Source organism: Primulina tabacum, chromosome 7 (assembly GCF_025594145.1).
Source record: "Primulina tabacum isolate GXHZ01 chromosome 7, ASM2559414v2, whole genome shotgun sequence".
Lineage (NCBI taxonomy): Eukaryota > Viridiplantae > Streptophyta > Magnoliopsida > Lamiales > Gesneriaceae > Primulina > Primulina tabacum.
In genome coordinates, this window is record NC_134556.1 from 19,574,434 (window position 1) to 19,590,305 (window position 15,872).

General features: G+C 39.8%; 1 non-coding gene across 1 annotated transcript; it reads right to left on the minus strand.

Annotated features, from left to right (window-relative positions):
• Positions 1–509: 509 nt before the first annotated feature.
• LOC142552445 (small nucleolar RNA R71) lies at positions 510–616 on the minus strand. The gene has a single exon (XR_012821776.1). It is a non-coding gene; the product is annotated as a small nucleolar RNA R71 (small nucleolar RNA).
• Between the last annotated feature and the right edge of the window lie 15,256 nt (positions 617–15,872).

The window sequence follows — 15,872 nt, forward strand, 5'->3', positions numbered from 1 at the left end:
GAGCTTGAGCAGTTTGACCTGGAAATTGAAAGAACTTTCCGCAGAAGAAGACAGCAGCAGAGACTGAAGGAACTGATGGAGAAGCACGAGCAGGAGCATGAGGAGGAACACCATGAAGATAGACATGTTAAGATATCACACCGCATTCTGTTGCTAGAGTATGCCCAGCCTTCTCTGGATGGTGCACGCCCTAGCATTGTGAGGCTTATTGTGCGGGCAAATAACTTCGAAATCAAGACAACTATAATTCAAATGATTCAGAATACAGTCCAGTTGGAGGATCTGCAGTAGATGACCCAAACACGCACATCACAGATTTTCTTGAAATTTGAGATACTTTTAAATTTAATGGAGTTTCTGATGATGCTGTTAGGTTGCGTTTATTTCCTATCTCCTTACGTGACAAAGCTAAAGCATGATTAAATTGTTTGCCTGTAGGTTCAATCACCACATGGGAGGACATGGCGAAAGCGTTTCTCATTAAATACTTTCCTCCATCTAAGACCATGACTCTGCGGGCAGACATAACCACATTTGCTCAATTTGAGCAAGAGTCTTTATATGAGGCATGGGAGCGTTTCAAAGATGAATTACGAAGATGCCCTCATCCCGAATTGCCTGTAACGATCATGGACCATTAGGCTGAACCGCCATCGGCTCGACCCATACCCATGCACCACTATTGGTCATGGGTCGTTAGGATGGTCCAGCATAAGCCTCGGCCCGTGCCCATGCACCGCCACTCATAGAATATCCCACTCCTGGAAAGTGGTTTCTTTCGCCTCCCCCAACACTTGAAACTAGGACCTCCAGGTATAAATACCTAGATTCTTAAAGTGTTGGTACCAGTTGAGCTAGTTTTTTTTTGTAACGATCATGGGCCATTAGGTTGAACCACCATGGGTCTCGGCCCATACCCATGCACCACTATTGATCATGTGTCGTTAGGATGGTCCAGCCCATGCACCGCCACTCATAGAATATGCCACTCCTGGGCTACTACCAACACTTTAAGAATATAGGTACTTATACTTTGAGGTCCTGGGTTCAAGTATCGGGGGAGGCGAAAGAAACCACTTTCCAGGAGTGGGATATTCTATGAGTGGCGGTCCATGGACATGGGCTGAGGCCCATGCTGGACCATCCTAACGACCCATGATCAGTAGTGGTGCATGGGTATGGGCCGAGGCCCATGGTGGTTTAGCCTAATGGCCCATGATCGTTACACTACCACTTGGGTTACTATGGCTTACTCAATCCTAATCGTACTATGATAGATGCTGCTGCTTGTGGAAACCTACTGAGAAAAGCTGTTGAGGAAGGATATGAGTTATTGGAGGAGATGGCTGCTAGCAGCTATCATCCTCAATCTGAAAGGAACAACCAGCGGAGGAGTGCGGGAGTTCACTAGATAACTGACCTTTCTGCTATTACTGCACAACTTGATGTCTTGAATAGGAAATTGGACTGCTTGAATATGGGTGGCACGACTATGCGTCTCCAAGAGATATTCTGTGATAAGTGTAGAGGTGAACACTTTGCGAAAGACTGTCAAGATGACAATCCCTTTTATGTGCAATAAGGGGCACTAGTGAATCAAGTGGGAGTCCAAAATCGTCCAAAAAATGATCCGTATTCGAACACATACAATCCTGGATGGAGGCAACATCCCAACTTCTCATGGGGTGGCCAAAACAGTCAGAATCGACCACAGAGAGGACAACCATATGGGTAACAACCAATGTACATATATGCCCCTCCTAGAGAAGAAAAGTCCAATTTGGAGCAGATGATGTCTAAGTTCATCTCTTCTACAGAAACTAGACTCCAAAATAAAGATGCATCGATAAAGGGACAAGAGAATTAGATTGAACAGTTAGCTAAGATGATAGCAAGTAGAGAGCCGGGCACCTTGCCAAGTAACACAGAGACCAATCCAAAAGAGCAAGTGAAGGCCATCGAGTTGAAAAGTGGAAAAATTTTAGAGTTTAGAGGGAAAGTAAAAACCAAGTACTGGATGAACAGACTGAGTCATCAAAAGATAAGTCTTTTAACTCTACACCAGCACCCACTGCACAATCTAAAATTGTTATCTCTCCACCTTTTCCTGCAGCATTAAAAAAGGCGAAATTAGATACGTAATTTGGTAAGTTCTTAGAAGTATTGAACAAATTGGACATCAATATTCCTTTTGCTGATGCTCTGATGCAAATGCCAAGCTATGCTAAATTTCTAAAGGACATCTTAGCAAAAAATAGAAAATTGGAGGATCACATGATGGTAAATCTAAATGAAAATTGCTCTGCTTTGGTGCAAAACAAGATCCTACCGAAACTTAAGGATCCAGGGAGTTTTTCTATTCCATGCGTGATTGGTGATATCCTTTTTCATAAAGCTTTGTGTGATCTTGGTGCAAGTATTAATCTTATGCCTTTATCTGTATTCAGGAAACTTGGTTTAGGAGAACCTAAGCCAACAAGGATGTCCTTCCAACTAGCAGACAGATCTGTCAAATACCCGCGAGGAGTCGTAGAGGACGTCCTGGTAAAGGTGAACAAATTCATATTTCATGCAGATTTTGTAGTACTTGACATGGAGGAAGACATGGAGATGCCCTTGATTCTGGGGAGACTATTCTTTGTGACTGGCAAGGACCTGATTGATGTTCAAGAAGGAAAATTGAGATTGAGAGTGGGCGAGAAAGAAATTACTTTTGACGTGTTTAATGCTCTTAAGCACACATTGCACACGGATGACTGTTTTAGAATTGAAGTTGTGGATTCACTTGTATGTAATTTTGTGCAGGATTCTATGAAAGACCCATTGGAAGCCACCATCACCACTGAATTGAAAGAGGATGACTTTGACGAAGAGACAGCTGAAATAGTGGCATACTTTAATGCCAACCATCCATGGAAAAAGGCAATGAGGATGAGACTCGAGGATTTGGGAGAGCGAAAAGATTTGACCCCTCCAAAGTCAAGCATCGAGGAACCACCGACGCTTGAGCTCAAACCACTGCCTCCGCACCTAAAGTACGTATACCTAGGTGAGATTAACACTTTACCTGTCATTATTTCTGCAGCTTTGACAGATGCCACGGAGGAAAAATTGTTGCAAGTTCTCAAAGCGCACAAAAAGGCATTTGCCTGGAAGGTGGCATACATCAAGGGAATAAATCCATCAATCTGCATGCACAAAATCTTGATGAAAAAAGTACTCACCCCTCGTGCAACCTCAAAGAAGACTCAATACAAAGATGTAAGAGGTAGTGAAGGCTGAAACTATTAAGCTTCTCGATGCAGGTATTATCTATCCTATTTCAGATAATGCATGGGTAAGTCCTGTTCAATGTGTGCCTAAGAAATGAGGGATTACGATGATCAATATTGAAAAGAATGAACTTATTCCCACATGGACTATTACGGGGTGGAGAGTATATATTGACTATAGGAAGTTTAATGAAGCCACTTGTAAGGACCACTTTCCCTTTCCCTTTATTGATCAGATGTTGGAGAGACTAGCGGGGCATGAGTTTTACTGTTTTCTATAGGAGTATTCGAGGTATAATCAAATCACTATTGCACTTGAGGACCAACAGAAAACCACTTTCACTTGTCCTTATGGAACATTTGCTTTTTGCCGTATGCCCTTTGGTCTTTGTAATGCCCCTGCTACATTTCAGCGCTGCATGATTGCTATATTCCATGATATAATTGAAAATTTTCTTGAAATATTTATGGATGACATTTCTATCTTTGGTACAACATTTGATGAGTGTTTGCAGAATCTGAGCTCCGTGTTGAGGAGGTGCAAGGAGACGAACCTGGTGCTTAATTGGGAGAAGTGCCACTTCATGGTACAAGAGGGAATCGTCCTAGGGCACAAGATTTCGGAACAAGGGATTGAGGTAGACAAAGCTAGTAGAAGTCATCAAGAACCTACCAACACCAGCTTCAATAAAGGGAGTTAGAAGTTTTCTACGCCAAGCCGATTTTTATCGGCGTTTTATCAAAATTTTTTCAAGAATTGCCAAATCTCTATCTTCTTTATTTATGAAAGATGTGCCCTTTGCGTTTAATTCTGACTGTCTGCATGCATCTGAGGAGTTGAAGGAGCGCTTGGTGACGGCTCCTGTCTTGGTGGCACTGGATTGGGATCTACTCTTCGAGGTCATGTGCGATGCCAATGAAACTGCGGTCGGTGATGTACTTGGTTAAAGGCAGAACAAGGTATTTCACACTATATACTATGCAAGTAAGACTCTAGATGAAGCACAATTAAATTATGCAACCACTGAAAAAGATTTACTCGCAGTAGTATTTGCACTTGACAAATTCCATTCATACCTTGTTCTGTCAAAAGTAATTGTGTTTACGGATCACTCCGCCCTTAAATATTTACTTGTTAAGAAAAATGCAAAGTCACGCCTACTTTGGTGGATTTTATTGTTACAAGAATTTGATTTAGAAATAAAAGATAAGAAGGGTGTTGAGAATGTGGTAGCAAATCACTTGTCTATATTAGATGTAACGTCTCGAAAATTTGAAGGTCCACGTGAATCACATTCATGCAATTTATTAAATTTCTTTGGTATTTTATTAAATTCTTTTAAAGCATAAAATGCATGATTATTTTATTAAATTGTGTTTAATTATTTTTATGCATTTTATGCATTATTATTGCATGATAGGATTTATTTTATGAAATTTTAAAGGTTCATGTATTAAAGATTTTTAAATTTGCACTTCACGCTGGAACGAAGAACGGAGACGGAGAAATTTTAAAGAAAATTATTTTTATTACACGATTAATTTTTATTAATTAATATAAGATGTTTTAAAGTTATTTTTCAAAAATTGGGATTTATTGGATATTTTTACCCGCAAGATTTTAATTTTTAACGGTGCGTAAATTTTATCAAATCGGGAGACTTTTTGAGGGTTCGACTAATATTTTCAAAAACTTTCCAACACGAAATATTTTTCGGGAGTGTGTTTGGATTTAATGAGACAACAAGCTCGTTGGACTTAAAACTCTTTTAATCTTTTAATTAAACCATTTAGGGTCATTAGTTATTTGATTAATAATTAATTAAAGATTATAATTGCTACCCTACAACCATTATCACCCACCACCACCTGCCGACACCCCATTTATATATCAGTACTCTCGGTTTCAAATAAATACACCAGCTGAAGGCCAAGGTTGATGGCTTGTTCTTTCATCCAAGGCTATCCGGCGTCTCCTCCGTCTCGTTTTCGTTCATCAACTATTTAAGGCACGCCATGTACTTTCATTGCTGCATCACACATGTTATATATTGCTGTTAAGTGTGCATATCGTGTAGGAAACTCCCGATCCATCAGGGAGTAGGAAAGGATTTTCGGTTTTGTTTTTTTACCATGCATTCTTTGATTTTTGAATTCACGTTTTCTGTTTCCGTGTGCAAGGGGCTGCTGTATTATGATGGTAAGGGGATGTTTAGATCGTGGTTGGTAAGGTTTAAGTGCTGGAGTTCGCAGCTGGTTGGGTTTTGTTGGAATAGGCGAGTGTCGATCGAGTGTGTGGCTTGTGGAGGGTTCGATCCATTGTTCCTGCTACACCAGCTGAGCGAGGGCCTCCTCCAGCCCTGTACCAGACCCTGGCGGGTCTTAGTCATGGTCTGGAATGGCTCGAGCCATGCTGGAAACAACAGAACGAGCAATCGAGATAGGTAGAAACGATTTGGCCTCGGTAGTGTCTTGTTGTGGATTCTCGGTTCCTAGCTGTTAGTAAAGTGCATGAGGCTGTTGGCTTGGTTCTAATAGGTGCCTTAGGGTCTGGTCTAGGTCCATGTAAGCTGGTTCAGGGCGGGTGCCGTCGGGGTAAGCTAGGAAGTAAATTTTTGGGAAGATGAGGGTGCTAGAGTGCAAATAAGGAAGGGGCCAAACTTTAGGTGAGTTTCTGGAATTTTCAGTCAAGGGATTGGGGGCCTGAAGTTAATGTTTTAGGATCATTACGGTGTTTTTAAGGTGTGGTAAAAAGTTGGGAAAGTTTGGGTAACGTTTCGGGTTGATACGGGTTGAAACCGAGACCCCGGTCCAAGTTTTAAAACAATTCGGTTAAGTTATGAAATGAGCTCGAGTTTACGTCTAGGAATGATTATAAATAAGTTTTGGGATATTTTAAGGAGTTTGTTAAGTTTCGGATCAAAATAAAGAGTTTTGGATTTATCCGGGATTTAGTCGTCGCACGAAACGTTAATTATAGAATTAATTGAAACGCCTAGATTTATGCATAATAAAATTGTGGAAAATTATATTTAAGCTCAAATAATTATTAGAAGTCTAAGTTTTTAATTTGGAAATTTTATGCTAAGGTTTGATTTAATTCGGGATTAAAACGCATTCTAATGTTATATTTAAGGATTAATTTAAAAGTCATCGATTTAAGCCAAATAAAAATATGGAAAAATTTTTATAGGCTTAAATAATAATTTGGGACATGTTATAGTCAATGGAATTAAGAAAAGCTCACAAACGTGAAATTTTACGTCTAGGGGTGACACGATAATTTTTGGGTTTCCAGAGGCAAAATGGTCATTTTGCACTTGGGGTGAGATGTTGGTTCTGGCAGCGCCCTGAGCACAAATTTATGATATTTTAAATGTTTATGCATAATGTTTAAAAGTTTTACGCAACTATGATAAATACGGTGCATGCTTGGTTTAAAAGAAAAATTACGTATATGCATGCTTTTATTAAGTGATGAATATGATGATACGTTTTGAAGGAAGTGATTTAGTTGTGACTAACACGATGACACAATGATATGATTGGAGATATCGTGAGGGAAAAGGCCCCAGAGGGAGCCCGTTTACGGGAGAAGGCCCCAGAGGGAGCCCGACGATCGTATTTCAATTGACATGATATGATAGGCCCGGGCTCAGTGGGCGGGTAATGCCGTCGCTGATGACCCTCGCCGCCGGGTACCGCGGTTACACGTAGATGGATCCATCGACTGACATGATGACATGATGATACGAAAGTCACAGCTAATGAACGGAATTCAAATTAAGATTTTAACACGTATATGTTGATACAATGATACATGCTATGATTATTATCATGTTTTGAAAGGATACGACGTGTTTACGTATATGATAACATGAGATGACATGTTTTGACACGTATAAGATGATATGGGATGACATGATTTGACACGACATGATTTTATACGACATGTTTATGTTCATGTTTTAAAAATCATGAAAGGTATGTTGGCATTATGATTTTACACAACACGTTTATGTTATGTTTTTAAGTTCATGAAAGATATGTTGAGTATGATATTTTTCACTGCTGCGTGCTATGTATATGTACTTGTTATTCCTGGTACAGGCGTGTTGAGTCTTTAGACTCACTAGGCGTGTGTGATGCAGGTGATCTAAATGGTGAGGAGACTGGAGGTGCCGAACTCTGAGTAGGCAGACTTGGTGGGGTGACACGACCCGAGGACCACATGTTTTCCGCATTACGATTTATGAGATTGAGAGGAGATGAATATTTTCATATGTTGACGATTTTAAGAATTTTATACGTTTATGTTCACGTATGATCTTGACAAAAAAAAAAAAATATATTTCCGCGATTTTTCGCAGACGTTTCATTAGAATTTATCAATAATGACTGTGTCGATCATGCTATTAATGATTGGTTTCCTAATGAGCAGCTATTTGAGGTGAAACACTGTCGTTGATATGCAAATTTCGCTAACTATTTTGTCACAGGCACACCACCACCAAATCTATCGTTTCACCAACGAAAGAAATTCTTTTCTGACATGAAACATTATTTTTTGGAGGAACCATTTTTGTTTAAGATTTGTGCAGGTTCCATATAAGAAGGTGTGTTGCAGAGGATGAGTTTGGTCAAATTCTCAACCATTACCATGATCGTGAGGTAGGTGGTCATTTTGGACCAACAAGGACGACATCTAAGGTACTTGATTGTGGCTTCTATTGGCCAACTCTGTTTAAAGATGCTCGTTCTTAAGTGCTTACATGAGATAAAATGCCAGCGGACAGGTAACATCTCTAACCTTCATGAAATGCCATTAAATAATATTCTTGAGTATGAGGTTTTTGATGTGTGGAGGATAGACTTCATGGGACCGTTTCACAGTTCGTTCACGAAAAAGTATATTTTGGTGGCGGTTGACTATGTGTCTAAGTGGGTAGAAGCAGAAGCATATGCCACTAATGATGCTCAAGTGGTCCTGAAATTTCTAAAGAAAAATATTTTTAACAGGTTTGGGACACCACGAGCAATCATTAGTGATGTTAGCACCCAATTTTGCAACAAAGTCTTTGAAAAATTTATGAGCAAATACGGTGTCATACATAAGATTTCTACCCCCAATCACCCCAGAGAGTGGTCAAGTGGAAGTGTCTAACCGAGAGATCAAGCGGATTTTGGAAAAAATGGTAGGTGTCAGTCGTAAAGATTGGTATGTGAGGTTAGATGATGCTCTTTGGGCATATAGGACTGCTTTTAAAACACCTATAGGCACTACACCATCTAGGCTACTGATTGGTAAAGCATGTCATTTACCTATAGAGTTAGAGCATCGGGCATACTGGACAACAAAAGCACTAAATTTTAACTTTACTGATGCAGGTGAACGACGTCTACTTCAATTGGATCAGTTGGAAGTATTCACAATCTGACATATGATCTCGAATTATCATACAAGGAGAAGACAAAGAGGGCTCATGACAGGCGGATCATCGAATGGGAATTCGAGGAAAAAGGTGAAAATGTCCTGCTCTACAATTTCCGGTTGCGAATATTTTCCGGAAAATTGAATTCGCGATGGTCTGGTCCATTCGTTATTTCTAAAATTTACCCATCGGAAGCTGTGGAAATGCAAGATGGAAATGATGGGACATTTACGGTCAATGCCCAGCGACTGAAGCACTACATTGGTGGCACAAATGAGCCACAACTTGGAATCACCCGGTTCCAAGACAATCCAAACTAAAACTGACCGACAGTCAAGCTCTCGACTGTAAATTCAGAACTACCTCTCTTCCCCTTATCTTGCACTTAATTCGATTTTGTTATTTTATTTATTTATTTAACCTAATTAAAAAAAAAAATAAAAAAAATGTTTTTTTTAAAAAAAATAATAATCCTGAGGAGCTTGCGCTAGGGCGGTATTACTCTACCGCCCCAGCTCCACTACCTGACGCTGGGAACAGTGGGCATCACGCTAGGGTGGTAAATATTTACCGCCCCAGCATGACCCCTTTGATTTTCACCTGAACGCAGCGCTCTAGGATGGTCAAACTTTACCGCCTCAGCGCGCCGCGTTATAAAACCGTCCCCTTCCCTTCTCCTTTTCATTCTGCGCGCCCACCATTTCTCCCCAAACCAAAAATCTCTGATAAATTCTCCCCTCACCTTCACTCTTCCTCTCTTGATTTGCAGGCACTCGAGTTCATACACTCCCACAACACTCAACCCGTCGGTGACTCCATTATTCCTTCAAATTCTAAAAAGCTACGCGGATTGGCCTTGGCATCTCTCCACACCCACATTCATACATGGCTCCGAAGAAATCAAAGGTAACACATGCCTATTATTCCTCATCGTCTGGTACTAGAGGCAAATTTGTCAATGAGGAAGCCCGAATTAGATATGAACATGCCAAAGTTAATAGGCGCCCCATTCCGGAGCGGAGGTTTGATTTATCCTCTAGATCCTTAGGTTTAGTGCATGCTATTGCAAACCGGGGATGGAAATCTTTTTGTGCTCCACCTAAGGCCGCGGTGGTTCTGCTTGTGCGTGAATTTTACGCAAACGCCATCGAGAGGACTGATGGAGCGGCTATGGTACGGGGTATGTTACTCTGTTTTGACTCAAGCACACTAAATGCATTATTGGCTACCCCTGTAGGTGAGGAATCTGATTTAGAGGCGTTAATCGCCAATCCAAATTTCGAGTTCATTATGCAAACCATATGTTACCCAGGGGCTTGGTGGAAGACTCCGAGTTGCTTTATGGAAAAATATTTGTTGTTCAGTCCCGCGATGTGGTATGCGTTCCTATCAAAACAATTGATGCTAGTTTCACATATCAGTGACGTTTAGAAAGACCGCGCCATCCTGCTGTACACACTAATGGAAGGAATTCCCATTAATGTTGGCCAAGTGATCTTTTCTCAGATACAGCAGTCCATACACAGCTCGAGCATCGCCCTATTCTTTCCTACTATTATTACCGAGCTGTGTGTGCAAGCCGGGGTAGTTGTCAATGTAGAGGACGAATGGTTACAACCAATGAAGCCCATTGACGACTCGTGGGTGAAGACGAAGAGAGGCAAGTGTGCTATCGACTTCCCACAGGTACCCGAGTAGGAATCAGCGTCCAACCACTCACCACTACCCCCACAGCCCCGCCGACGGTCCATTATTGATAAAGTTGACGAGTTGTGGGCCTTTGCGGTCCATCAAGATCAGTATAACATTGTCAACATTGCACACATGGCATCGATGGAGTCTTTGGGGCGCGGGATGGCATCGCCATGGGCCTTGACACCGCAATTTACCCACCACAACCGGCATTCCCGCCTCCATTCCCATTCTAGTATGCTTATCCTCAGGCCGACGATCATGAGCTTGGAGTTGTGCCACCCGAGGACAAGGAGGATGATAAGTGATCAGGGGAGTCTTCCCGTTCCCTTCTCTTTGCATTTGTTTACATATTTCATTCTGTTTGCATCTTGTTTAGCATTCACCATTTTTGTTACTCTGTTAGTTTTTCTACTTGTTTTAGTATTGTTGTGCACTGGGGACATTGCACGTTTATGTTTGGGAGGTGGGTATTTAATGTGTTTATTTTGTGTTTAGGTCATCTGTTCAATTTCGTTTTTGGTATTGCATTTGTCTCGTGTTATTGGGGTTGTCACTTGAGAAGTTGTTTGTAGTGGTGTTAGATTGGTGAGCGGTAGCCAATGATGATGTTGCATGAGTCACACACACGCAGGTCCATTTTTGTCACGGCGCTAGTTTAGAACACACGAAGAGTTGACACATGAAAATCCGAATTGGATAATGAAATCTTCGGCCTGAATGTTGGCAAAAGAAAAATGCATGACATAGATAACTTGGACATTGTCTGTGGGGAATTTGAAATGCACTAGTGACTTGAACTTGAACGCATCCCTTGACATGAACACTGCCCAGCGGGACGAGAATGAGTTAGGCACATCTTTGCTAGACCAATTCATTTAACCTGAGTCATACGCCCATAATTCTTGTTCCTATCTGAGGGAGGACAGAAGAATTCAACAAAAATATGCTGCACAAAATATATAAAAAAATTGAAACGATGGAGATGTAAGGTGTGGGGTAGCAAAATAAAGGAATGAAATTCTATTCCTAGGCTAAAAGAATGGAGATGTATGGAGTTGAAGGAAATCTGACGAAAAGTGCAGATGTGCGAAAATATTACACAACTCTACCTCCCTCATTATCCGTTCCAGCCTAGTCGACACACCCCTACCCTACACTGATTCTTGCATACCGAGTCCTAACAATCTGTGCTGCGAATCGATAACTAGTGAAGAGGGATGTGAGAAAGTGATGTTACACTACTGTGTTGATTAAAGTCTCTAACGACATTGAAAATTTTACGGTGGAAATGCATGATGCTTTCGCCAACATTGCACACACACATGTTTATTTTGTTAAAAAAAAACCATGGAAGATTGTAATGTTGAAGCTCCGTAGTGAAATTTGGAACTAGTATCTTGTGTTAATAGATTGGTAGATAAAAGATGTGTTGATATTCGCTGAGGCGAACCAGAACCATGAATGCACCGACATATTACTTCTCGATGTTGTTTTATCCTGCAACCTATTTTTCTTGAGGGCGAGCAAAGGTTAGTATGTGGGGGTCGATAGGGGTAATATTTACGTGTTTTAATGCATTGTGTGAGTCGTAGTTTGCATCGTTCTAGATTATATGGAGTCTGCATTTTGTCTATTTCTTCCTATTTTATTGCATTTGATTACCGCTTACTTAAGTTATGTTAATATGCAGAAAAATTGAGAAAAATCAACTGAAAGAGAAGGCTGGGGACAGAAGATGTCGCGCCAGCAAGAGTGTAGCAAATAAAACGAGTGCCAAGCAGAACACCTCGCGCTATGGCAGTCAAACTTTACCGCCCCAGCGCGACAGGCTACCGAAGAAACCATAAGTATAGAAGATCGCGTGCTGGGACGTGGAAATTTGACCGCCCCAGCGCGAGTCAAAAAAAGGAAAGTTTCCTATTTGGATTTTATTCAACTTGGAAGGTGGAAGGCTAAAGAAAAAGAACCCTAAGCACGAAAATTATTATCATTCAGCAGTCAAGGAGTCTAGAGAGGGAGAAAAGCTTGGAGTTGAAGATTCGTAGATTTTCGGGGACAGTTCTTCGCAAATCTCGTCTCGTCTAGTATTTCTTGTTTAGAATTCATCATTTAAACCTTGTGTTGTTTATTTTCACTATGAATTCGAGTAGCTAATCTAAATATTTGTTGGGATATAAGGGATCCTACTCCGAAACTGATTCAGTTAATTTGTATTTCAATTGTTGGTTTATTCTATATTAAGCTACTGTTTTCATTATAATTATTAAAGTATAGCTAATTTTAATAAGAATCTTATATTGCGAGTGAGTTCGAGAGAATAGCTTGTGATAAGAACGAGTAGAATAGTCCGTGGATGTAAAATTTACATAGACATATGAAATTGGATACGCGCCGATAGTCATAGTCCGGTGGGGCAAAAACTAGAGGATTTCATAGATCGATATGCGATTCACTCTTGATAAATAATTAAAGACATTTAATTACTTCACTGAGTAGAATTAGTTTGGCATAGCTCGAGAGGGCGTGTTCAATTGAATAGGAAATTCTGTCGGAAGCATACTTCACTAACGAACGAATTAATTAATTAACAAGGGGTAGGTGAACTAAAATTCCCAACAAATCCATTTCTCATCAAAATCTATTTAAGTGGTTTAGAGTTTATATTCCAGCATTCAATTCTTGACTTGTTCATTGAGTTTTTATTTAATTTGAAGTAGTCATAAACAAACATTCAAATTTCGTTGCTTAAAATTTGATAACTGAAAATAATAATTGCAAAATAAAGTATTCAGTGGAACGATACTCGTACTCGCGTACATTATACTATTACTTGACATCGTGCACTTTCAATTAATTTTTGAGCATACAAAATCATATTTTTATTAAGGATTCCACAGTGCAAGTTTTGCTCGATCAATCTCATCAGAAATCCAAACATTTATTGATAAAATTCACACCCTCAGAGAGATTGTTGATAGAGGAGAAGTGTAGATTGACAAAGTCGGCTCGAAAGATAAAGTTGCTAATCCACTAACTAAGCCTTTACCTCGACCATTATTCGAGTAGCATCGCGAATCAATGGGTTTGAGGCATATGGGTAGTTGGCTCTAGTGCAAGTGGGAGATTGTTAGAGTAGGTGCCCGTCGAGCCAAGTGTTGGCCGATGGTTCACATTGAAACTCTATGTATAAACAATCTTTATTTTAACAATATATGAAATTATTGTTTTGGCACATCTTTATCTTAATACCCATGCTATTGCATAGATAAAGTCCTTGACTATAAAAGTAGTAGAATGAATATGAGATGCTCATATGATGAGTATCATGAAACTCATATTTTGAATACTATATATTCAAAACAGTTCCTAGTCGATTCAGCCGCTGCTAAGAAGGATAAATGCCGCTCGAGTTTTAAACTGGTATTTGTGATGTGTGTACCATGTTTCATTGGTAGGGGACATTGTGATGTCCGAGCATACAGATAGGTGCTCCTTGTAGAGTGCACTGAACAACCCTCCATAAAGGACTTTCCAAGTGGTTCTCACTTATCGAGTGTAAACGTCTTAGTTTATGGGTGTACACCATTAATCCTTATGACCCGGGACAACATTGAGACTCTATATGCTAGCATTGCACTTTGACTTTTTTACGGACTGATATGGGGTCATCAGGTGGCAAGGTTGGGTGTTTTGTCGAAACATATAAGAGTCGATGCATTGTAGTCAAGGATTCACCGCTTACCTTAGGGTATGGATATCCTATGTGATCTTATGTGTATTTAGTTTAAATTCGATCATCAAAGTGTTGGTGGTAATTAAGAAAGGGGTTTCTTAGATTACACCATCGATGCAAATACGACATGACACATAGAATCAATTCTTTAGCAACTCTTGATATACCAATGGTTGTCGAATCGGTGTGGATATATGAGATGAAGGGACCGTACTCTAATGTAATATCCCAACTTTTTATCCTTCTATTGTCAATGATGTTATTCTATGGTTTGGTGTTATGGATATATGGTTAAATTATTATTGATCATGGTTATTGTTATGGTTTATGAGTATAGTTGATGGAAGGGTTGGTATTTCATGTTATAAAATGAATATGGTTATTGCATTGTATTCATGGTTAATTATTGTATGGTTTTGGTATGGTTAAGTTGATGGTTGTGTATTTGAGGAGTTGTTATTGTTGTGAAGGTATAATGTTGGGAGTTGGATTGATGGTTTGGATGGTTTGAGCCAAATAGGTAATTGGGGTGCAGAAACGGGATGAAAATTAAGGTATTTGTTACGGTTTTTAGCATAATGAATGGGATATTGATCCAACCAATTGCATTAAAAGCTAAGATCCAAGGCTACAACTTTCATGTTTTGAGTTTTGTTCAAATAGTTGAGGAAGATGAGTCAAAAGTGGCCCATAGTGTGTTATGTATATCGCCGTTCCTGCACTGACACATTTTGATAGAATTGGCATAGCCTTTGACTTCGACCTTGAAATGACCTGAAACCAGAGGGAGATTCAAGGAAAGACATAGGGCTACAACTTTCATCTTTACCACGTTGGCTAATTCGGAAGAAAAAGTACAGTTTTGGCCCTTGGACAGTGGGTACACGGACCCTTACACAGACCCATACAAGGGGTTCGGGTCTTGCCAAGCAAAATTTGTAATTTCCAGTGTGTACATCGACCTATACACAGAGGGGCATGGGGTCCATGTCTATGGCGTATAAAACATATTTTTAAGAGTTTCTAAGTCAATAATTTAGCAATTTTACTTATTCCTCTTGCAAGCCATTGACTTGGGAAGCTGGGGTTATTCATTTCTTTTCTTAATTCCTTTATTTCGAAGGTTTGGATCTTCAAGTTGGAGGTGTGATATCATATCCTCAAGAGCAAGTAACCAATGTAAGGAAACTTATATTGTGGGTATTTGGTTGAAGTGATGGGAATGGTGGTTTAGGATTGAGTGATAGTTTATAGGTTGAAAATGTGAAGTTAATTGTATAATGTTGATATTTTGTTGTAGGATCAACAACAAGAAGCTGTCACAACAATTTATATTGGTTGTAAATGGGTTTTTTCCTTGAATGCATCTCATGGCATATATATATGATGGATGATGTTGTTATTGTTCGTAGCTCCTTTAATCCATTGATTATATACTTGCTATGTAATGGTTCATTGATTGAAAGAAAAAGAAAGGAATTTTGATGCCAATTGGTAAGAAAGGAGCTAGTTGTAATTACATGCACACCACATGTTTGATAAAATGATTTAATGGTTCTTTTTATGGCTTGATAGTTATATGGTAGTGGTGGTGCTTCTTGCACTTCTAAACCCACATAACGGAAGTTGATCAACATTTAACATGTACAGTGACTGATTTTGACTGAAATGTACATGTATACCATCGACGGAATGACTTATCAATGCCATACAAGGAAAATGAAAGAAATGGTTGATAGA